Source organism: Scyliorhinus torazame, chromosome 5 (assembly GCF_047496885.1).
Source record: "Scyliorhinus torazame isolate Kashiwa2021f chromosome 5, sScyTor2.1, whole genome shotgun sequence".
Classification (NCBI taxonomy): Eukaryota; Metazoa; Chordata; class Chondrichthyes; order Carcharhiniformes; family Scyliorhinidae; genus Scyliorhinus; species Scyliorhinus torazame.
In genome coordinates this window covers 98,013,176-98,037,211 of record NC_092711.1, presented here as the reverse complement: position 1 = coordinate 98,037,211, position 24,036 = coordinate 98,013,176, and the positions used below count along the sequence as shown (strand labels likewise).

At 46.4% G+C, this 24,036-nt stretch overlaps 2 protein-coding genes and 1 long non-coding RNA gene across 7 annotated transcripts in view; 2 read left to right on the top strand and 1 right to left on the bottom strand.

Moving 5' to 3' along the window:
• LOC140421519 (uncharacterized) overlaps window positions 1-24,036 on the bottom strand; it is a 331,613-nt gene that overhangs the window by 171,495 nt on the left and 136,082 nt on the right. The gene's annotated exons all lie outside the window — the stretch shown is intronic.
• LOC140419111 (uncharacterized) overlaps window positions 1-24,036 on the top strand; it is a 69,366-nt gene that overhangs the window by 29,548 nt on the left and 15,782 nt on the right. The window lies entirely within an intron of this gene.
• LOC140419113 (uncharacterized) lies at window positions 3,750-17,621 on the top strand. 4 transcript variants are annotated; one of them, XR_011945542.1, is made up of 4 exons: window positions 3,750-3,795; window positions 7,489-7,595; window positions 9,766-9,881; window positions 16,493-17,621. It is a non-coding gene; the product is annotated as an uncharacterized lncRNA (long non-coding RNA). The 4 variants fall into 4 exon arrangements; XR_011945540.1 differs by lacking the exon at window positions 3,750-3,795 and adding an exon at window positions 4,001-4,083; XR_011945541.1 differs by lacking the exon at window positions 3,750-3,795 and adding an exon at window positions 6,724-7,038.

Below are 24,036 nucleotides of genomic sequence, written 5' to 3'. Positions count from 1 at the left end.
ATTTGGAGTGTTGCATGCAATTCTGGTTGCCGCATTATAGGAAGGATGTGGAAGCATTGGAAAGGGTGCAGAGGGGATTTACCAGAATGTTGCCTGGTATGGAGGGAAGATCTTATGAGGAAAGGCTGAGGGACTTGAGGCTGTTTTCGTTAGAGAGAAGAAGGTTAAGAAGTGACTTAATTGAGGCATGCAAGATGATCAGAGGATTGGATAGGGAGGACAGTGAGAGCCTTTTTCCTCTGATGATGATATCTTGCACGAGGGGACATAGCTTTAAATTGAGGGGAGATAGATATAAGACAGATGTCAGAGCTAGGTTCTTTATTCAGAGAGTAGTAAGGGCGTGGAATGCCTGTCTGCAACAGTAGTGGACTCGCCAACACTAAGGGCATTCAAATGGTCATTGGGTAGACATATGGACGACAAGGGAATAGTGTAGATGGGCTTTAGAATGGTTTCACAGGTCGGCGCAACATCGAGGGCTGAAGGGCCTGTACTGTGCTGTAATGTTCTATGTTCTAATGTGCAAACTCCACACGGAGATTGACTCGGAGCCAGGATCGAACCAGGGACCGGTGCCGTGAGGCAGCGGTGCTAACCACTGCGCCGCCGTGCTGCCCTGATTATGGATTTGGGTGAAGTTCTCACCAACAGATGTACACATATCCCGCTGGGTTGAACAAGACTGTGAGCTGTACCCCTGTGAGAAGGACTCCTCCCAGTCTCTTTGACTGCAGCTTCCTGTCATGGTTGAGTTGGACAAGAAATCCTCATCACTTGAACTGGGAAAGGCCATTGATTGTTGAGCAAGCAGAAAGGCACCTAGCAAGGATGGCATTCCAGCTGAACTGTTCAAACACACAGTCCCATCGACTGTCACACCTTCATGACCTGCTCCTCCTCTGTTGTTGGCTGTTCCTCATTTCGAGGATGACATCTCCTCAGAGTCATGTGTTTTCTCTTGTGGTCTTTTTGCGATTGGAGAAGGTGTTTCTCGACCCGCACATCTTTGGCAGAGATCCCTCTCTGTTACTCTCTGCCTCTTCATTGAGGCATTGGAACTCAAAAGTAATAATAATAATCTTTATTATTGTCATACGTAGGCTTACATTATCACTGTAATGAAGTTACTGTGAAAATCCCCCAGTCGCCACACTCTGGCGCCTGTTCGGGTGACTAATTCACCTAACAAGCAGGTCTTTTGGGGAGAATGCACAGACTCCGCACAGAAAGTGACCCAAGTGGGAATCGAACATGGGAACCTGGGATTCTGAAGCAACGGTGCTAACCACTGTGCTACCATGGTGCCCTAATGATGCAGTTTGGTGGGCATGTTGTCACTATAGTGACTGATTGGCAGCTATTCGATAGGAGCTGAGGAGCATAAAGTGGGAACAATTGTTCTTGGGAAATGCACAACAGTAATGTGGGGGTTGTTTAAGGAGCACTTGCTGCGAATGCTGGATAGTTTTGTCCCACTGAGACGAGGAAGGAATGGTAAGGTGAATGAGTCTTGGATGACAAGTGAAATGGAGTTGCTAGTCAAGAGGAAGAACAAAGCTTATGTAAGGTTGAGGAAGCAAGGATCTAGCACGGCTCTAGAGGGTTACAAGGTAGCCAGGAAGCAACTCAAAAATGGACTGAGAAGGGGGCATGAAAAAGCCCTGGTGGGAAGGATTAGGGAAAACACCAAGGCGTTCTACACTTATGTGAGAAATAAGAGGATGATCAGAGTGAGAGTAGGACCGATCAGGGATAGTGGAGGGAACTTGTGCCTAGAGTCTGAGGAGATGGGGAGGCCCTAAATGAATATTTTGCTTCAGCATTCACGAGAGAGAGGGACCTTCTTGCTCATAAGAGCAGTGTTAACCAGGTTAATAGACACGAACAGGTTGACATTAAGAAGGAGGATGTGCTGGAAAATTTGAAAAGCATCAAGATAGATAAGTCCCCTGTGCCAGACGGGATTTACCCAAGGTTACTACGGGAAGCGAGGGAGGAGATTGCTGCACCGTTGGCGATGATCTTTGCGTCCTCGCTCTCCACTGCAGTAGTACCAGATGATTGGAGGGAGGCAAATGTTGTGACCCTGTTCAAGAAAGGGAATAGGGAAATCCCTGGGAATTAGAGGCCCATCAGTCTTACGTCTGTGGTGAGCAAAGTACTGCAGTGGATTCTGAGAGATAGGGTTTATGATTATTTAGAAAACCATAGTTTGATTAAAGATAGTCAGCATGGCTTTGTGAGGGGCAGGTCGTGCCTCACAAGCCTCATTGAATTCTTTGAGGATGTGACGAGACACGTTGATGAAGGTCGGGCAGTGGATATGGTGTATATGGATTTCAGTGAGACAGTTTCCCCATGGTAGGCTCATTCATAAAGTTAGGGGGCATGGGGACACAGGGAAATGTGGCTGTCTGGATACAGAATTGGCTGGCCAATAGAAGACAGGAAGGATATGAATGCTTTGCAGAGGGTACAGGGGAGATTTACCAAGATGCTGCCTGGACTGGAGGGCATTCCTTATGAAGAAAGGTTTAGTAAGCGAGGGCTTTCCTCACTGGAGCGAAGAAGGAAAAGAGGTGACTTGATAGAGGTGTACAAGATAATGGGAAGCATGGATAGAGTGGATAGCCAGAGACTTTTCCTCAGGACAGAAATGGCTGTCACAAGGAGACATAATTTTAAGGTGATTGGAGGAAGGTATAGGGGAGATGTAAGAGGTAGGTTCTTTACACTGAAAGTGGTGGGTGGGTGGAATGCACTGCCAGCAGAGGTGGTGGAGTCAGAAACATTCGGGACTTTTGGCACATGGACAGCAGTAAATTGAAGGTTAGGTTGATCTGAGATTAGGATAAATGGTTGGCACAACATCGTGGGCCGAAGGGCCTGAACTGTGCTGTACTGTTCTATGTTCTAAACTCTTCCCAGTCATTACGGTCAATGCGTATTACATAAGTGGGGAGTGAACAGGAGTGGAGTAAATTCAGAGACAGACAAGGCAGCACCCACTTATTAGCCAACCAGAACACCAGCTTTTTCAGCATTGTTTCTCCAGAGCTATTAAAGCTCTCGAAGGAAGGAAGCACAGGTTCAGGTGCTGATGGAGATCCTGGTGCATCCTCAGTCACCAATAGTAATTATATAAAATCGAGGTCTTGAAATATGTGGAGGTATGATCGATAAGTTTGCAGATGGAAAATTGTTGGTGTGGTAACTAGCGAGGAGAAAAGCCTTAAATTACAGGATGATACAGGTGGGCAGAACAGTGGCAAATGGAATTTAACCAGGAAAAGTGGCAGCTCTTGTACAGGGTCAGGACAGACATGGTGTGCCGAGTGACATCTGTGCTGGATCATTCTAGAAAACATTGAACATTCAGTATCACGAGCAAGAGGAAGAAGATAGAGGAATTACTGATTCTGGGATTGAATCCAGCAAGAGTTTGCATCCTCTGGGGAGGAGAGAGGAAGGACCCATTGGGGAAAGAACTCCTTAAGTTCTGTATTGTTCCACAGGAGAGAAGCATTTAATAATTTTGAGAAATGGAAAATAGCAGATTACCTATTGACAATAATTTGTTTGATTATTTTTATCAATTGGTAACGAAGTTACTTTGTATTTACTGCTTGTGGTGAAAATGGTGCGGCTATCACCCAACATTCACTGCGGCTGTGAATGTGCCCTATTCACTGCACAGGAGCCCAGTGCGCAGACGCATGGTTGGGTGTAACGAGCATGCGCAATGTCACTTTGCTCGGAGGTCTGCGAGTGCGGGAGTGGTTGTTTCGGGCGGTAAGGCAGAGGGAGGAATGGAGCCGGGAGTCGAGGTGGGGAGGGAGTGAAGGCGCCATAAACTCTCCCTGCTGGTCAGAAGGCCGGAATAAGACTTTGCAAGTCCAGTGTTTGTAGCTGCGGAGCTTTTATCGGGTGTCAGGCCCAGTTCCACGGCCGCCATCTTTGTTTAGCGGAGCTGAGGGGCCACCTTGATGACGTGTCAGAGGAGGTGCTTCAGGATCCCAGTGACTCTCACTTATTATTGGACAGTACGAAGTCTTACAACACCAGATTAAAGTCCAACAGGTTTGTTTCGATGTCACTAGCTTTCGGAGCGCTGCTCCTTCCTCAGGTGAATGAAGAGGTCTGTTCCAGAAACACATATATAGACAAATTCAAAGATGCCAAACAATGCTAGGAATGCGACCATTAGCAGGTGATTAAATCTTTACAGATCCAGAGATGGGGTAACCCCAGGTTAAAGAGGTGTGAATTGTCTCAAGCCAGGACAGTTGGTAGGATTTCGCAGGCCAGATGGTGGGGGATGAATGTAATGCGACATGAATCCCAGGTCCCGGTTGAGGCCGCACTCATGTGTGCGGAACTTGGCTATAAGTTTCTGCTCAGCGATTCTGCGTTGTCGCGGGTCCTGAAGGCCGCCTTGGAGAACGCTTACCCGGAGATCAGAGGCTGAATGCCCTTGACTGCTGAAGTGTTCCCCGACTGGAAGGGAACATTCCTGCCTGGTGATTGTTGCGCGATGTCCGTTCATTCGTTGTCGCAGCGTCTGCATGGTCTCGCCAATGTACCACGCTTCGGGACATCCTTTCCTGCAGCGTATGAGGTAGACAACGTTGGCCGAGTCGCACGAGTATGTACCGCGTACCTGGTGGGTGGTGTTCTAACGTGTAATAGTGGTATTCATGTCAATGATCTGGCACGTCTTGCAGAGATTACCATGACAGGGTTGTGTGGTGTCGTGGTCACTGTTCTGAAGACTGGGTAGTTTGCTGCAAACAATGGTTCGTTTGAGGTTGCGCGGTTGTTTGAAGGCAAGTAGTGGGGGTGTGGGGATGACCTTGGCAAGATGTTTATCGTCATCAATGACGTGCTGAAGGCTGTGAAGAAGATGACGTAGTTTCTCCGCTCCGGGGAAGTACTGGATGACGAAGGGTATTCTGTCGGTTGTGTCCCATGTTTGTCTTCTGAGGAGGTCGGTCCGGTTTTTCGCTGTGGCGTGTTGGAACTGTCGATCGATGAGTCGAGTGCCATATCCCGTTCGTACGAGGGCATCTTTCAACGTCTGTAGATGTCTGTTACGCTCCTCCTCGTCTGAGCAGATCCTGTGTATACGGAGAGCTTGTCCATAGGGGATGGCTTCTTTAATGTGTTTAGGGTGGAAGCTGGAGAAGTGGAGCATCATGAGGTTATCCGTGGGTTTGCGGTAAAGCGAAGTGCTGAGGTGACCGTCCTTGATGGAGACGAGTGTGTCCAAGAATGCAACTGATTTTGGAGAGTAGTCCATGGTGAGTCTGATGGTTGGATGGAACTTATTAATGTCATTGTGTAGTCGTTTCAGTGATTCTTCGCCGTGGGTCCAAAGGAAAAAAATGTCATCGATGTATCTGGTGTATAACATCGGTTGAAGGTCCTGTGCGGTGAGTAGGTCCTGTTCAAACTTGTGCCTGAAGATGTTGGCGTATTGGGGTGCGAATTTGGTCCCCATGGCTGTTCCGTGCATCTGAATGAAGAACTTGTTGTCGAAGATGAAGACGTTGTGATCCAGAATGAAGCGGATGAGTTGCAGAATTGCGTCTGGAGATTGGCATTTGTCGGTGTTGAGTACTGAGGCTATTGCAGCAATGCCGTCGTCATGGGGGATGCTGGTGTAGAGTGCCGAGACGTCCATTGTGACGAGGAATGTTCCTGGTTCAACTGGTCCATGGGTGCTGAGTTTCTGTAGGAAGTCCGTCGTGTCGCGACAGAAGCTAGGTGTACCTTGTACGATGGGTTTCAAGATGCCCTCGATGTAGCCAGAGAGGTTCTCACAAAGGGTCCCATTGCCTGAAACGACAGGGCGGCCTGGTGTGTTGGCCTTATGTATTTTTGGGAGGCAGTAGAGATCTCCAATGCGGGGAGTACGTGGGATGAGAGCACGTAGGGTGCTCTGAAGATCTGGATCCAAGGTCTTGATCAGTCTGTTAAGTTGGCGGATGTGTTCCTTGGTCGGATCTGCGGGTAACTGTGCAACCTCAAACGAACCATTGTTTGCAGCAAACTACCCAGTCTTCAGAACAGTGACCACGACACCACACAACCCTGTCATGGTAATCTCTGCAAGACGTGCCAGATCATCAACATGGATACCACTATTACACGTGAGAACACCACCCACTAGGTACGCGGTACATACTCGTGCGACTCGGCCAACGTTGTCTACCTCATACGCTGCAGGAAAGGATGTCCCGAAGCGTGGTACATTGGCGAGACCATGCAGACGCTGCGACAACGAATGAACGGACATCGCGCAACAATCACCAGGCAGGAATGTTCCCTTCCAGTCGGGGAACACTTCAGCAGTCAAGGGCATTCAGCCTCTGATCTCCGGGTAAGCGTTCTCCAAGGCGGCCTTCAGGACCCGCGACAACGCAGAATCGCCGAGCAGAAACTTATAGCCAAGTTCCGCACACAGGAGTACGGCCTCAACCGGGACCTGGGATTCATGTCACATTACATTCATCCCCCACCATCTGGCCTGCGAAATCCTACCAACTGTCCTGGCTTGAGACAATTCACACCTCTTTAACCTGGGGTTACCCCATCTCTGGATCTGTAAAGGTTTAATCACCTGCTAATGGTCACATTCCTAGCATTGTTTGGCATCTTTGAATTTGTCTATATATGTGTTTCTGGAACAGACCTCTTAATTCACCTGAGGAAGGAGCAGCGCTCCGAAAGCTAGTGACATCGAAACAAACCTGTTGGACTTTAACCTGGTGTTGTAAGACTTCGTTCTGTGCTCACCCCAGTCCAACGCCGGCATCTCCACATCATTATTATTGGACAATCAGCGAGTCAGCCTGAGCCTATGGCCGCATTCACCATCTGAAACTGTCACAATGCCCGAGTGATTGACGGCAGCTCCTGACCAATAGGAAGAGGAGTGGCGGTCTGGAGGACCGAGTCAGGGCGGCTGGTCCTCCAAACAATCGGAGTGAATGAGGGGCGGGACACGCTGTGATTGAAGCATGCGCAGTGTGGGTAATGGCGATGTCGAAGGGCATCTTCATTGAATTTACAGTGCTGAAGGAGGCCATTTGGCCCACCGGCCCTTAGAAAGAGAACCCCACTCAAGGCCACGCCTCCACCCTAACCCCAGAAGCTTGGACACTCAGGGCAATTGATCATGACCAATCCACCTAAACTGCGCATCTTTTGACTGGGAGGAAACGGGAGCACCCGGACGAAACTCACGGAGACAAGGGGAGGACGTACAGACACCGCACAGACAGTGACCTAAGCCGGGAATCAAACCTGGAACCCTGGAGCTGTGAAACAACTGTGCTACTCACTGTGCTCCCATGCTGCCCTAACTTTTAATACTAAGAATCAAAGAAAAATTAACTATATTATACTGGAGAAAGAAGGTTGGAAAGATCTCAATACAAACACAAAAGTACAATTCAAATTCTTTCTTTTCTTTTACCCCAGTAATAGCCTTACAGAAACAACGGCCGTAATTCTCCGTTCACATCGCTACCATGAATGGAGTTTTGGATGAGTGCCAAATTCTCCGTTCTTCGTGAATTCCAAAATTGGTAAGATGTGCTTCATAATATGGAGGAAGCAAGAGATTGCAGGGGTGGGCGAAAACGTTGTGAAAAGCTGTTGTAAGCTGCAATCCTCGGAAAAGAGTTTCCGGGTCCCCATTTGTACCGAGCGGAGCTGCAGCTCCTCATGATTGGCGCAGGTTAACGGCCGCCATCTTTATTGGATGTACATCAGGGCGCATGCGCGTTTGTCATCTTTGTCAGGGGTGATGTTTCAATGAGTGGGAGGAGTTTGTTCCCCATTGTTCAGAATGGAGACAACTTGTCCATCAACCTGGATTAGTCCTTGAGTCTCAATGTCTTATTGATGATGCAAAGCGGTGGCAGAGATGGAAAGAAAAGGAAGCAAATCCTGCTCTCCGGATTTCACTGTCTTGTTAGACATCCTGTCCCATGTGTCCCAGCTCTGTTCAGCCACATGAGGACCCAGGGTAGAAATTCATAACCCTGAGTAGATGTCACCCTCAAATCAGGGGACTGCTGATGACAAGAGGGTCACTGTGCAGCGCCGGGGGGGGGGGGGGGGGGGGGGGAGCGGTCATCCTGGACCAGGAAGCAGGAGGGGAGAATGTTGTGGATTTCTATCCTGGACTGATAGTGATTAATTTTGGAAACTCCTTTTACAGGGGATTAGTAGGGGAGGATTTACACACAGCAAACTCAAACCAGGAGAAATTTTTATCTTTCCTGAATTTCATTTCTGGACTGACAGTGATCCCTTTGTAAACTTCTTTCACAGTGGCTTAGAAAGGGATACGCAGACAGGAAACTCACAACCAATCCTCACATCAAATTCTGACAGCACCATTCGGTGCTGCGATCCTCGGAAAAGAGTTTCCGGGACCCCATTTGTACCGAGCGGAGCTGCAACTCCTCATGTTCGGCTCAGGTTAACGGCCGCCATCTTTATTGGATGTGCACCAGGGCGCATGCGCGTTTGTCATCTTTGTCGGGAGACGTTTCAATGAGTGGGAGGATCTGGATCTGGAGATTATCGACCTTTGTGTGTAAGCATTGAGTTCCATATCATTATCACTCACTGTATAAAATGACTACCTTCTTTCTCCCCTGTAGATCTTGTTCACAATCTTAAATCTGTGTCCCGTAATCCTTATACAATCTACTGATGGGAACAGTTTAAAAAAATCTTTTGCTGGGTTTGCTGTTGTCGTTTCTGGTGTCAGGGTCGATGCCGGGTGTCTGTCTGCTTTCATTCCTTTTTCATGTTTTTGTAGTGGTTGAATCAGCTTGGACCAGTCCATTTAGGATCCAGAATACAATTGAAGTCTCCTCCAAGAATCAATTGATCTGTATCCAGGTCTGGGATGGATACCAACAATTTTTTTACAAATGTTTCTATGAGATCCCCTCATTAAAAAAAAGATAAAGAAGCAGAATTAGACCATTTAGCCCATCGAGTTTTGGAGTTTGCTCTGCCATTCGATCATGGCTGATATGTTTCTCATCCCCATTCGCCCTGTATTGTAGCTCTCTTGAAATGAATGCGAACATTGCATTTGCCTTTCTAACTGCTGACTTTCCTTTATGTGTTCTTGGGATGAGGGTGTCGCTGGCTGAGCCGGCATTTGCTGCCCATCCCTAATTGCCCTTCAACTGAGTGTATCTCAGAGAGCATCTCAGAGAGTCAACCAGCTGACTGTGGATCTGGAGTCACATGTAGGCCAGACCAGGTAAGGATAGAAGATTTCCTTCACTGAAGGACATGAGTGCATCAGGTGGGACTTTGCAACAACCAACAATTGTTTCAGGGTCTTCAATAGACTTTAAATGAATTCAAATGTAACCTTCTGTCTTGGTGAGAATCGTGTCTGGGAAATCATTACGACAGTAAAGAAGATTTTAATGTAATTTTCTTTGAACATTTCTCTTCAGTGGATATAAAAATATTGAAAATGGGGTAAAGGTTATTTGGCTGACAGTCAATCACTGTCCTGTAAGGTAATGAGTCCTTTTGCTTCCCAATTGACCGAGGAAGGCAGTGTGTCACAAGGATGGATGTGTTGACCGATTAATGGCTGGAGGATGGGGGCAGGTCATGTGATCAAACCTCCAGGAATACATTTAATCAAACTTGGTGAGGAGAGAATGTTTTGAATTTCTATCCTAAACTGACAGTGAGGTTTCTGTAAATTTACAGGATACTGGAAGTGGAGGTTTAACAGACGGGAAACGCAAACCAAACGTCACATCGCGATCTGATAGAGTCACTTGATTCACCAGAAACTGAATATCAGCAGCATCTGGGTGTGGAAGGTAAAAGGTTTGTCTGTTCTGTCTGTGAGGGAAGATTTCAGGTCTCAGTGTGACTGGAAAAGCCCCGACATTCACAAACCCTGGTTAGGCCAAACCTGGAGAACTGTGTTCAGTTCTGGGCAACAAACCTGAGGAAGGGTAGAATGGCCTCGGAGGGAGTGTAGCACAGATTTGCCTGAGTGATATCTGAACACCCACTGGGGTTAAATTACAAAACTAGATTACACAAACAAATCATACAGAGAAAAGCATTAGGTCCATTGAGTCCATGCCAGCTCTCTAATCGGCACGATAGCACAGTGGTTAGCACCATTGTTTCACAGCGCCAGGGACCCGGGTTTGTTTCCCGGCTTGGGTCACTGAATGGGCGGAGTCTGCACATTCTTCATGTGTCTGCGTGGGTTTCCTCCAGGTGCTCCGGTTTCCTCCCACAAGTCCCGAAACATGTGCTTGCGAGGTGAATTGGACGTTCTGAATTCTCGCTCAGTGTACCTGAACAGAAGCTTGAGTGTGGCGACTAGGGGCTTTTCACAGGAACTTTATTGCAGTGTTCATGTAAGCCTACTTGTGACAGTCGATCATTTTTCCTCCGATAAGGACACCAAGGTGTGGTCTCACCAAGGCCCTGTATAATTGCAGCAAGACATCCCTGCTCTTCGACTCAAACCCTCTTGCTATGAAGGCCAACAAACCATTTGCCTTCTTTACCGCCTGCTGTACCTGCATGTTTCCATACAAAGTAGAAGCAGGCCACTTGGCCCCTCGACCCTGCTCCTTACATACACATCAGGAGTCGGTCTCTCGAACCTGCTCCTTGCATACAGAGTAGGAGTCGCCCCTTGAGCCTGCTCCTAACACACAAACTAGGAGTTGGCCCCTTGAGCCTGCTCCATCATTCAATAATTTTAACCTCAACTCCACATTCCTGCCGACCCCGATAATCTTTCACCCCTTTGCTTATCAAGAAGCTATCCATCTCTGCCTTAAAAATATTCAAGAGCTTGACTTCCACTGCATTTTAAGGACACAAGTTCTAAGTCACAGAATCCCTACAATGCAGAAGGAGCCCAAGTCAGCACTAACCCTCTGAAAAAACACCCCACCCATCCCACCCTACCCCATCCACATATCCCACCCAACGTGCACATCGTTGGAGATGAAGGGGCAATTTAGCACCTAACCTGCAAATCTTTGAACTGTGTGAGGAAACCGGAGCACCCCGAGGATACCCACACAGACACGATGAGAACGTGCAAACTCCACAGAGTCACCCAGGGTCGGACGTGAACCTGTGTCCCTGGTGCTGTGAGGCAGCAGTGCTAACCACTGTGCCACCCCCTGTCTTCCATCCCTCAAGAGAAAAAAATCATTATCCCCATCTGAAATGGGTGCCCCATTATTTTGCAACCTTGACCCCCTTGTTCCAGATTCTCCCACAAGAGGAAACATCCTCTCCACATCCACCCTGTCAAGACCCCTCAGGATCTTATTTAGTTCAATCCAGGTTTTACCCAACACTTTAAATCTGTGTCCCAACTGCTTGTACGACCAGTGAATGGAAACAAGAGTTTCTTTGTCCACCCGATGGAAACCTGGCATAATCTTGTGTACCTGAATCAAATCTCCCCTCAACCTTCTCTGCTGGAACCATTCTGGGAAATCTCCTCTGCACTTTCTCCAAGAACCTTCAGATCCTTCCTGAAGAGTGGTGACCAGAGCTTTATAAAGATTCATAGAATAGAATTAGAACCATAGAATTCCTACAGTGCAGAAGGGGGCCATTATGCCATCAGGTCGGCACTGATTCTCTGAAAGGGCACCCTGCCTAAGCCCACACCCCTACCCTGTCCCTGTAACCCCATAGCCCCACCTAACCTACTCATCCCTGGACACTAAGGGGCAATTTATCAAGGCCAATCCACCTAACTTGCTCTTCTTTGGACTGTTGGAGGAAACCTGAGCACCAGGTGGAAACCCACGCAGACACGGTGAGAAAGTGCAAACTCCACACACACAGTCACCAAGGCCGGAATTGAACCCGGGTCCCTCGCGCTCTGAAGTAGCAGTGCTAACCTCCGTACCACCAGAAGCATAGCTTTTCTGTTGCGGTATCAATATTACTGTTTATGAAGCTCAAGATCGAAGTTACTTTGCCAACTACTCTCTTAATATGTCTTGTCAATATATAAAATCCCTCTTCACCTCGTTCTCTCTCCTCCCAAAGAGCTCCTGTTAGACCGCATGACAGCTCTGGAGCTGCAGATGGACTCATTTTGGAGCATCCGCGATGCTGAGGATGTCGTGGATAGCACGTTTAGTGAGTTGGTACTGAGGGAGATAGAAAATGGGTGACCAAAAGACAGCAAGAGTAGGAAGACAGTGCAGGTGTCCCCCGTGGTCATTTCCCTGCAAAACAGATATACCGCTTTGGATACTGTTGAGGGGGATGGCTCACCAGGGGAAGGCATCAGCAGCCAGGTTCATGGCACCGTGGCTGGCTCTGCTGTGCAGCGGGGCAGGAAGAAAAATGGCAGGGCTATAGTGATAGGGGACTCAATCGTAAGGGGAACAGGCGGTTCTGCGGACGCAATCGAGACGCCAGGATGCTATGTTGCCTCCCTGGTGCAAGGGTCAAGGATGTCTCGGAGCGGCTGCAGGACATTCTTGGGTGGGGGGGGGGGGGGTTGGGGGGGGGGGGGGTGGAGAGGTGAACAGCAAGTTGTCATGGTGCACATAGGCACCAACGATATAGGTAAAAAATGGGACGGGGTCCTACAAGCTGAATTAAGGGAGTTAGGAGTTAAACTAAAAAGTAGGACCTCAAAGGTAGTAATCTCAGGATTGCTACCAGTCCCACATGATAGTCAGAGTAGGAATGTCAGGATAGATAGGATGAATGCGTGGCTCGAGAGATGGTGCACGAGGGAGGAATTCAAATTCCTGGGGTATTGGTACCGGTTCTGGGGGGGGTTGGGACCGGTACAAACCGGACGGTCCGCTCCTGGACAGGACTGGAACTGATGTCCTAGGGGGACACCATTGCTAGAGCTGTTGGGGAGGGTTTAAACTAATGCGGCAGGGGGATGGGAACCGATGCAGGAAATCGGAAGGTAGTAAAACAGGGACAGAAACAAAATACAGTAAGGGGGAAAGTGTAAGGCAGAGAAGCCATAGTCAAAAATCAAAAAGGGCGACAGAAGGTACAGTGACTGAGGGGAGCTCAGTGAATAGGCCCAGTAATACTAAAAGGAATAAAACGGGAAGTAAAAACGTAAATGGTAAGCGACGCGGCAGGTTGTTACATGAAGATATGGGTTCAACGACAAGGAAAATTAGGAGAAAAGTTAAGAGGAAATATAACTTGGGAGAGGTTACTGATCGAGGTGTTAAGATTCAAAACAGGTATTAAAGGCATCATAAGTGTACTTTACCTGAATGCTCGTAGTATTCGGAAGAAGGTAAATAGCACAAATCATCGTGAATGACTATGATTTAGTGGCCATTACTGAAACATGGTTAAAGGATGGTCTTGACTGGGAGTTAAATATCTGAGGGTATCAAACTATTTGGAAGGACAGAGTGGATGGTAAAGGAGGTGGTGTAGCTCTGTTATTTAAGGATGACATCCGGGCAATAGTAAGGGATGATATCGGTGCTATGGAGGATAAGGTTAAATCCGTTTGGGTGGAAATCAGGAATAGTAAGGCGAAAAAGTCACTGATAGGAGTAGTCTTTCGGCCACCAAATAGTAACATTATGGTGGGGCAGGCAATAAACAAAGAAATAACTGATGCATGTAGACATGGTACAGCAGTTATCTTGGGAGATTTTAATCTACATGTCGATTGGTTTAACCAGGTTGGTCAAGGCAGCCTTGAGGAGGAGTTTATAGAATGTATCCGCGATAGTTTCCTAGAACAGTATGTAATGGAACCTGCGAGGGAACAAGCGATCCTAGATCTGGTCCTGTGTAATGAGACAAGATTGATTCAGGATCTCATAGTTAGGGATCCTCTCGGAAGGAGCGATCACAATATGGTGGAATTTAAAATACAGATTGAGGGTGAGAAGGTAAAATCAAACACTAGTGTTTTGTGCTTAAACAAAGGAGATTACAATGGGATGAGAGCTAAGGTAGACTGGGAGCAAAGACTTTATGGTGAAACAGTTGAGGAATAGTGGAGAACCTTCCAAGCAATTTTTCACAATACCCAGCAAAGGTATATACCAACAAAAAGCAAGGATGGTAGAAAGAGGGAACATTGACCGTTGAGTTCTAAGGAAATAAGGGAGAGTATGAAATTGAAGGAAAAAGCATACAAAGCGGCAAAGATTAGTGGAAGTCTAGAGGACTGGGAAATCTTTACAGGGCAACAGAAAGCTACTAAAAAAGCTAGAAAGAAGAGTAAGATAGATTATGAGAGTAAACTTGCTCAGAATATAAAAACAGATAGTAAAAGTTTCTACAAATATATAAATCAAAAAAGAGTGGCTAAGATAAATACTGGTCCTTTAGAGGATGAGAAGGGAGATTTAATAATGGGAGATGAGGAAAAGGCTGAGGAACTGAACAGGTTTTTTTAGGTCGGTCTTCACAGTGGAAGACACAAATAACATGCCAGTGACTGATAGAAATGAAGTTATGACAGGTGAGGACCATGAGATGATTGTTATCACTCAGGAGGTAGTGATGGGCAAGCTAATGGGGCTAAAGGTAGACTAGTCTCCTGGCCCTGATGGGATGCATCCCAGAGTGCTAAAAGAAACAGCTAGGGAAATTGCAAATGCACTAGTGATAAGTTACCAAAATTCACTCGACTCTGAGATGGACCCGGCACATTGGAAATTAGCAAACGTGACACCACTGTTTTAAATAGGAGGTAGGCAGAAAGCGGGTAATTATAGGCCAGTGAGCTTAACTTCGGTAGCAGAGAAGATGCTGGAATCTACCATCAAGGAAGAAATAACAAGGCATCTGGATGGAAATTGTCCCATTGGGCAGACGCAGCATGGGTTCATAAAGGGCAGGCCGTGCCTAACTAATTTAGTGGAATCTTTTGAGGACATTACCAGTGCGGTAGATAACGGGGAGCCAATGGATGTGGTATATCTGGATTTCCAGAAAGTCTTTGACAAGGTGCCACACAAAAGGTTGCTGCATAAGATAAAGATGCATGGCATTAAGGGTAAAGTAGGAGCATGGATAGAGGATTGGTTAATTAATAGAAAGCAAAGAGTGGGGATCAATGGGTGTTTCTCTGGTTGGCAATCTGTAGCTAGTGGTGCCCCTCAGGGATCAGTGTTGGGCCCACAATTGTTCACAATTTACATAGATGATTTGGACTTGGGGACGAAGGGCAATGTGTCCAAGTTTGCAGATGACACTAAGATGAGTGGTAAAGCAAAAAGTGCAGAGGATACTGGAAGTCTCCAGAGGGATTTGGATAGGTTAAGTGAATGGGCTAGGATCTGGCAGATGGAATACAATGTTGACCAATGTAAGGTTATCCATTTTTGTAGGAATATTCAGCAAAAAGGATTATTATTTAAATGATAAAATATTAAAACATGCTGCTGTGCAGCGAGACCTGGGTGTGCTAGTGCATGAGTCGCAAAAAGTTGGTTTACAGGTGCAACAGGTGATTAAGAAGGCAAATGGAATTTTGTCCATCATTGTGAGAGGGATGGAGTTTAAGACTAGGGAGGTTATGCTGCAATTGTATAAGGTGTTAGTGAGGCCACACCTGGAGTATTGTGTTCAGTTTTGGTCTCCTTATCTGAGAAAGGACGTACTGGCACTGGAGGGTGTGCAGCGGAGATTCACTAGGTTAATCCCAGAGCTGAAGGGGTTGGATTACGAGGAGAGGTTGAGTAGATTGGGACTGTACTCATTGGAATTTAGAAGGATGAGGAGGGATCTTATAGAAACATATAAAATTATGAAGGGAATAGATAGGATAGATGTGGGCAGGTTGTTTCCACTGGCGGGTGAAAGCAGAACTAGGGGGCATAGCCTCAAAATAAGGGGAAGCCGATTTAGGACTGAGTTTAGGAGGAACTTCTTCACCCAAAGGGTTGTGAATCTATGGAATTCCTTGCCCAGTGAAGCAGTAGAGGCTCCTTCATTAAATGTTTTTAAGATAAAGATAGATAATTTTTTGAAGAATAAAGGGATTAAGGGTTTAGTACAGGGCTAAATCGCTGGCTTTGAAAGCAGACCAAGGCAGGCCAGCAGCATGGTTCAATTCCCGTACCAGCCTCCCCGAGCAGGCGCTGGAATGTGGCGACGAGGGGCTTTTCACAGTAACTTCATTTGAAGCCTACTTGTGACAATAAGCGATTTTCTATTTCTTATGGTGTTCGGGATGGAAAGTGGAGCTGAGTCCACAAAAGATCAGCCATGATCTCATTGAATGGTGGAGCAGGCTCGAGGGGCCAGATGGCCTATTCCTGCTCCTAGTTCTTATGTTCTTTTAACAATCCAGCCGTTTTCATGGTCACTTTTTCCTACTGCCAGCACCACAAATGACCAGATTCATTCGGCTCAATTTCACAACCTGCCTTTGTGTTTTTGTGGATTCTCTCAATCCCTATTTTCTGTTTTAAATCAGTTTCACAGGGTGTTCGAAGGGGAGGCTTAAAAGTTTGGAAACTCAAACCAAGCATCACATCAGGATCTGACAGAATCCTCAATTTATCATATCCTGAATATCAGCGGATTTTGAACATGGAAGGAAAAAGCATCGTTCACAGTGGGGAGAAACCGTACATGTGTTGTGTGTGTGGACGAGGATTCACTCAGTCATCAGGCCTCACAAGCCACAAATGCAGTCACACTGAGGAGAAACCGTGGAAATGTGCGGACTGTGGGAAAGGATTCACTTACCCATCCCAGCTGGAAACTCATCGACGCAGTCACACTGGGGATAGACCATTCACCTGCTCCAAGTGTGGGAAGGGATTCACTCAGCCATCCACTCTGTATAGACACCAGCGAGTTCACACTGATGAGAAAACGTTTCAATGTCCAGTCTGCGGGAAGTGCTATAAAAGATCTGGGGATCTGATGTGCCATCAACGTGTTCACACTGACGAGAGACCGTTCAGGTGCTCTCACTGCGGGACTGGGTTCAGACTATCATCTCACCTAACTGTACATCAGCGAGTTCACACTGGGGAGAGGCCATTCGTCTGCGCCAAGTGTGGGAAGAGATTCACTCAGCCATCCGCTCTGCAGATCCACCAGCGAGTTCACACTGATGAGAGACCGTTTCAATGTCCAGACTGCGGGAAGTGCTATAAAAGTTCTGGCGAACTGATGCACCATCAAAGTGTTCACACTGACGAGAGACCGTTCAGGTGCTCTCACTGCGGGACTGGGTTCAGGCGATCATCTCACTTCATTGCACATCAGCGAGTTCACACTGGGGAGAGGCCATTCATCTGCTCCAAGTGTGGGAAGGGATTCGCTCAGTCATCCACCCTGCAGAACCACTATCGAATTCATACTGGGGAGAGACCATTCGCCTGCTCCGAGTGTGGGAAGAGATTCACTCAGTCATCGGCCCTGCTGACACACCAACGAGGCCATAAGTAACTACAGTGATTGGATTTTGCTGTTGCTCACATTCAGGACTGAACCATGTTCATTTGGGTCTCTTTCTGCTGATAACAAACTCCAGCCCATTTACAGTGGCTAATATTCTGGCTAAAAGTCAAATAAATGAGATTTGTGTTAAATGCGCAGTGTGTTGAAACTTTTTAATATCTCTGTCACAAGTTAGTTCCTTTTGAAGTACTCTCGCTCTCCCCTGTCTCTTCCATCCTCATCACCAACAAGAAGTGTGAGGAGCTTGTGGAGCTTCTTTGTGACTGAGATTCAGTAAATCTGATCAGTCGCCTCTGCTGCTTCCCTCCCTTCCACGAGCCCACCGGACCAAACTGTCTCTAAATGTCATCCTTTCCCGAGCCCTGAACCTACATCTTTCTCTAGTTTCTCGCTCATCTCCCCTCATGCCCTCTCAGAGCTCATCTTGTCCATGAGGTCCAGCTCCTGCTCCATCGAATCTATTCCCACTGAGCTACTGATCAGCCAACTACCCTGTGTCCATGGATATTGTCAACATTTCTCTCTCTTCAGGTACTGTCCCTCTGTCCTTCAAATCTGCCATCATCACCCCCTCAATAAAACAAACCCTTGACCCTGCCATCCTTACAAATTACTGCTCCATCTTCAACCTCCCTCTCCTCTCCAAACTCTTTGAACTTGTTGTCACCTCCCAAATCCTTGCCCATCTTTCCCAGAATTCCCATGTTTGACTCCCTTCAAGCAGGTCGCTGCCCTGTCACAGTGAAATACAAGAGACAAACAGAATCTTACCCGGAGAGAAAGACAGACAATCCGGGAGCTTGGATGCAAGGGCGGCAAGGTAGCACAGTGGGTAGCACTGTTGATTCACAGCACCAGGGATCCGGGTTCGATTCCCTGCTTGGGTCACTGTCTGTGCGGAGTCTGTAAGTTCTCCCCGTGTCTGCATGGGTTTCCTCCGGGTGCTCCGGTTTCCTCCCACACTCCAAAGATGTGCAGGTTAGGTGGATTGACTATGCTAAATTGCCTTTCATGTCCAAAAGGTTAGGTGGGGTTACTGGATTACTGGGATATGGTGGAGGGGTGGGCTTAAGTAGGATGCTCTTTCCCAGGGCTGGTACAGACTTGATGGGCCGAATGGCCTCCTTCTGCACTGTAAATTCTCTGATTCTATGAGGTGAGATTGTCCTTTCTGAGCTCCAGCCAGGTGATGTTAAACACTCAGGCGGGAAAGACAAAAATTTACAACGTGTTTAAAACAGCTGATTTATTTCACCAATATCTAGACTGTTAAACTCCAGTCCCTTAGAGGTTATTATCATCAGAAACAAACTCCAACTATCAGAGTAAAAACCTCCAAGTTCTGGTCAAGAGAGAGGCCATTTGGCCCACTGTATGTATGCTGGCTGGGAGCTATTCCACTTAATCCCATTTTGCAGATCTCAGTCGATTGCCCTATATGTCCCAGTCCTTCAATTGGATATCCAAGACATTTATTTTAAAGTGATCAGGATTTCTGCTTCTATGACCCTATCAGACAGCGAGTTACAGACTCCCACCGCTGAAATGATGACCTCCTAGAAGCCATAGCTTTGCCAAAAGAAGTATACATTCTAAAGTGTAAGGTCCATATTCAAGACAACGCTATTGAAGCACAAGGAAACTCCCTTGCAGACCGAGTAGCAAAGGAAGCTGCCTCCCAGTGGGATTTTTCAGCAGAACCAAGACACATCTGAAAATTGGGAGTGACCAATTTATTACAAGATCTACGTGAAATGCAACATGACTACACGAGAAGAGAAATGGTCATGATTAGACTCAGGCATCCAGTTGTATGATGATGATGTTTGGAGACAAGTTCAGACTGATAAACCAGTTGCACCACAGGCACTGATGCCATTTCTGGCCCAACAGATCCATTCATGGGGACATTTAGCCCCAGGACAGATGATGGCTCAATTGTTGGTGTGGCAAAGATTCAAAAAACATGCACAATTGGTATCAAACCGCTGTGTAACCTGTCAAAAGAACTTACGACCTATAATATCAATACCTCAGCTAAAAGCTCCTGCCCCTGCAGGACCATTCCAGAACATACAGGTCGATTACATCACCCTTCCTACATGTCAAAGATACACTGACATCCTTGTAATAGTGGATACGTTCTCTCCATGGGTCGAGGCTGCTCCAGCCAGGAGGGCAACAGCCAACCATACAGCCAAAGTTCTGTGCAAAGACTATATTCCCAGATGGGGAGTACCAGCTAGCATTGACTCAGACAACGGAACCCACTTTACAGGTGCTGTTTGCCAGGAGGTGTGCAGGTTACTGAACATCGATTGGAACCGACACTGCCCTGATCATCCAGAATCATCAGGACAAGTGGAACGCATGAACCTGACTTTAAAAGAACGGTTGTCCAGATACAACCAAGAAGGCATGAATTGGATTCAAGCCTTGCCACTAGTTTTGTGCAAACTGAACCACAGGCCTAAGCCCATTTGAGGTCATCACTGGCAGACCCATGTCCCTGCCAGGAACTATTGACTTAAGAAAGGCAGACTGCCATCTGATGAGTTGATGCTTTACTTAGTTATTGTCAAAACTTAACAAATGCTGTCAGGTGTTGGCGGCGTGGGGCGATCCTCCTGAGGGGGGCCACAACTTGGTGCCCGGCGAATCCGTTTACAGCAAACAAATTCAGCGCGAACTGTTAGGAGCCAAGTGGGAAAGCCCCTACCAGATATTACTCACAACCCAATCAGCCGTGAAACTCCAAGGAAATAAATCATGGCTTCACACGTCACATGTGAAGCGCGCATACCAAAATCAGAATCTGTAAAATTGTTTGCCATAATATTGATTTTCAGTTACATGTTTGGCCCAGCAGGCCTTACCCAGGAGTTCAATGTTAACACGTTCCTTTACATGTCCTATACCTATGCCAGAGACTTTAATGTCTCTGAGTACTGGGTATGTTCTTCTATTCCTACCAATTCCCAAGCAGGTATCCCACTGCAGCCTGTTCCTTTTACTTTATCCCAAATGGCAGAATGGTACATTTTCCAAAATCCCGACTCTTCCCTTCCCCAATGTGGAGACACCAGAACCAAAGAAATGATAAACGATGAGGTTCAGAGATGGCGATCTGCAGGCCTCCCATTAAACATTTTCAAGGGTTGGTATCAACATGTCTGTGATCGGAAACAGAAACCACCCCAAGTAACCTTCCCAACTGGGACCATATGTTTAATCGGCTATAATCATAGAGCTTGGAATGCGGGACACAGTAAATGTGAATATTATTTGGATGTGAGTGCCAGTACACAGTGCACTCATGACACAAGAAAGGTCTATGGACATGAAGGGAATCCCATCGACTTTAAAGGGCTATCTGATCACACCAATGGGACAAATTGTACAGAACGTTGGTCCCCACAAGTGGTTGCCCAATATTCTACCTATCATGTCACCTATTACATCTGCGCTAATACTGCGTACCCTTGGCTCCCAATGAGCTTGAGAGGAGCGTGCTATTTCTGATTCATTGTTCCCTTCATCTGCCATTCCCTTTCCCTAGCCGATGCTATAAATGCAGACTCAAAACATGGACCTCTCATCCCACAGTTTGAGAAATATCAACCTACCACTATCATCATGAGATCTAAACGCGAGATCACAGGGGCTGAGAAATTCTTTTCTGCTCTCATCCCTGCCTATGGCGTCATTGTATTGACCAGAGAATACATTAAATTGGCCGCAGCCTTAGAGAAAATAGCCAATGACACTGCCCGAACCTTAAGTAGCATTTCAGCCGAGATGCTAGCCATTCGAACTGTGGCTTTACAGAATTGGGTGGCACTTGACTATTTGCTAGCCGAAAAAGGTGGCACCTGTGCCCTGATTGGTGCAGAGTGTTGCACCTACATCCCAGTGATCAGAATAAATCAAAAGCTTCTCAGCACATATTCAAGAGGAAGTTGGGAAACTTTACCAACCCTCTGACACCACTCTTTGGGGATGGCTCTCTGGATGGGTGGGTGGCACAGGAATTTCCATCATTCAGGGATTTCTCTGATTGTTCATTTTTGGACTTGTCATTTACATAGTGGGTCTTGCTGATCAGATGCATTGGCCAATGTATGGCTACCCATAATACCCCAACAATCAAAGTGGTTCATAGTGGTCCAACTGCACCACCAGCCCAAGACATTGAACAAGGCTCCTACTATTGAACTTTTATTGCAGCATTATTACCCAATTATTACTGCAATCATATAATCAATTTCCATTATTACTGAATTGTTATTGTACTGTATAATTACTTTTTTGAATAAAATACTTCCAGAATGCTTGTAATGCTTGCAAAGCTTTGCCCGCTCCAGTGTTGAAGACTGTTCTCAAACAAGTGAACCATTCACAACAATGTGAATGAGTTCCTCCCCGCGCTTACTTCTATCCTGTCGCATTTCTTCCTTAATTTCAATGCGTTATTTTGATTCATCTTATTAATCTTTAGAAGAATCAAAAGGGAGAAGACTGAGAGAAATTGGCTTTTCTAGTTAGCTAGAGATGATAAAGGTAAAAGGGTGAAGTGAGAACTCATTTAGCATATTAAGCATTATTTGAGTGTAACAGTAGCTGGAAACCCATTAAGGGTTAATACAGATCATACACTTTCATTTTCTTTCATTAAACCTAGATTTTAACATTTGCAAATTGCTTGAGACAAGCAAGGTCAGTGACACCAACTAGCTAAAAGACCCCATTGTATGCTGCTGCTTTTCCAGCACAGCTGTCCCATTTCCATGGTAATAGACAGTCTGAGGTCATAATGCCCTGAAGGCTGTGTTTTTTCAATAAATGTTGAGATGCAGTTGTCGATAATTTGGAGAATTGGCAAGCGATGGAATGGGAAAATTACACCAACATATTCACATACCTAATCTCTTGAATTGATGGACAGACACTTTGGTCGAATTGATTAATTATAAATTAGTTAAAGCCAACCAGCAGTAAAAAGGCCAGACTTTGAGATAACAATTCTCTTAAGAATCACTTACCGGAATGGAAAAGTGCTTCTGTTGCTCTGTTCTGTTTCTCTTCTTGCTCACTCCATCTATATTTCTGAAACCTTTGCTGCTCGCTGTGCTTAGATTATCATAGAATTTACAGTGCAGAAGGAGGCCATTCGGCCCATCGAGTCTGCACCGGCTCTTGGAAAGAGCACCCTACCCAAGGTCAACACCTCCGCCCTATCCCCATAACCCAGTAACCCCACCCCACACTAAGGGCAATTTTGGTCACTAAGCTCAATTTATCATGGCCAATCCACCTAACCTGCACATCTTTGGACTGTGGGAGGAAACCAGAGCACCCGGAGGAAACCCACGCACACACGGGGTGGATGTGCAGACTCCGCACAGACAGTGACCCAAGCTGGGAATCAAACCTGGGACCCTGGAGCTGTGAAGCAATTGTGCTATCCACAATGCTACCATGCTAATTGCAATTGCCCAGTTATTTTATCTGGTGTATTATGATTTGAATGAAAACTCAACTTCTATATTCATGAAAGACAATTAATCTGACTAGCTTGCTGCAGGGCTAGTTCTTTCTAAATTTTGTATCAAAAACAAGTTTTCCAGTGGCACAGCTGACAAATAAAGTTCAACTGGATTTTGCCAAAAAGCACAGACTTGATCTCTGTTATTCGGGAACTGAGAAGGGATAACGCATATCCAGGGTTCTGAATAGATACAGAGATCCATTATCCCCCTTCCACTCCCAATCCTCTGCTAATTACTTTAAATCTAAACCCCTTGGTTATTGATCTGTTAATGAAATAGATCCTTCTTATCCATTCTATCCGGGCCCCTCATAATGTTAAACACCTCAGTTAATCTCTCCTCAGCATTCTCTGTTCCACAGAAAACCACCTCAGCCTCTCCAATCTTTCCTCACTGGTAACATTCTCCATTTGTGTCAACATCCTCGTCAATCCCCTCTGCATCCTCTCTAGTATGAACACATCCTTCCTGTAATGTGGTGACCAGAACAGTACTCAGTAATGCAGCTGTGGTTTAACTAGTGTTTTGCATAGCTCCAGTATAACCTCCCTAATCTTATATAAAAACAGAAAATGCTGGAAATACTCAGCAGCTCTGGCAGCATCTGTGGAGAGAGGGGTTTCAGGTCTTTACTCCAATGGACATTTCTGGGAATATTCCCTGCTCTAGTACTCTGTGTCCCTGTGAATAACAAAGTATCCTCTCTGCCTTTACAATCACTGTATCTACCTCTCCTGTCACCTTCGGGGATCTGTGACATGCACTCTTATGCCTCTCTGTCCCTCTACACCTCACTATCATACCATTCATATTCTTTCCCTTTGTCGTGTTTTTCCTCCCCAAATGTATTTATTACCCCGCGCTTCTCTGGATTGACCTCAGTTTGCTACTTTTCTGGCCCGCTGATCAGTCTAATGATGTCTTCCTGCAGTCATTACAGCCTTGGTTCAAACATGCACAAAAGCGCTGAATGCCAGAGGTGAGGTGAGAGTGACTG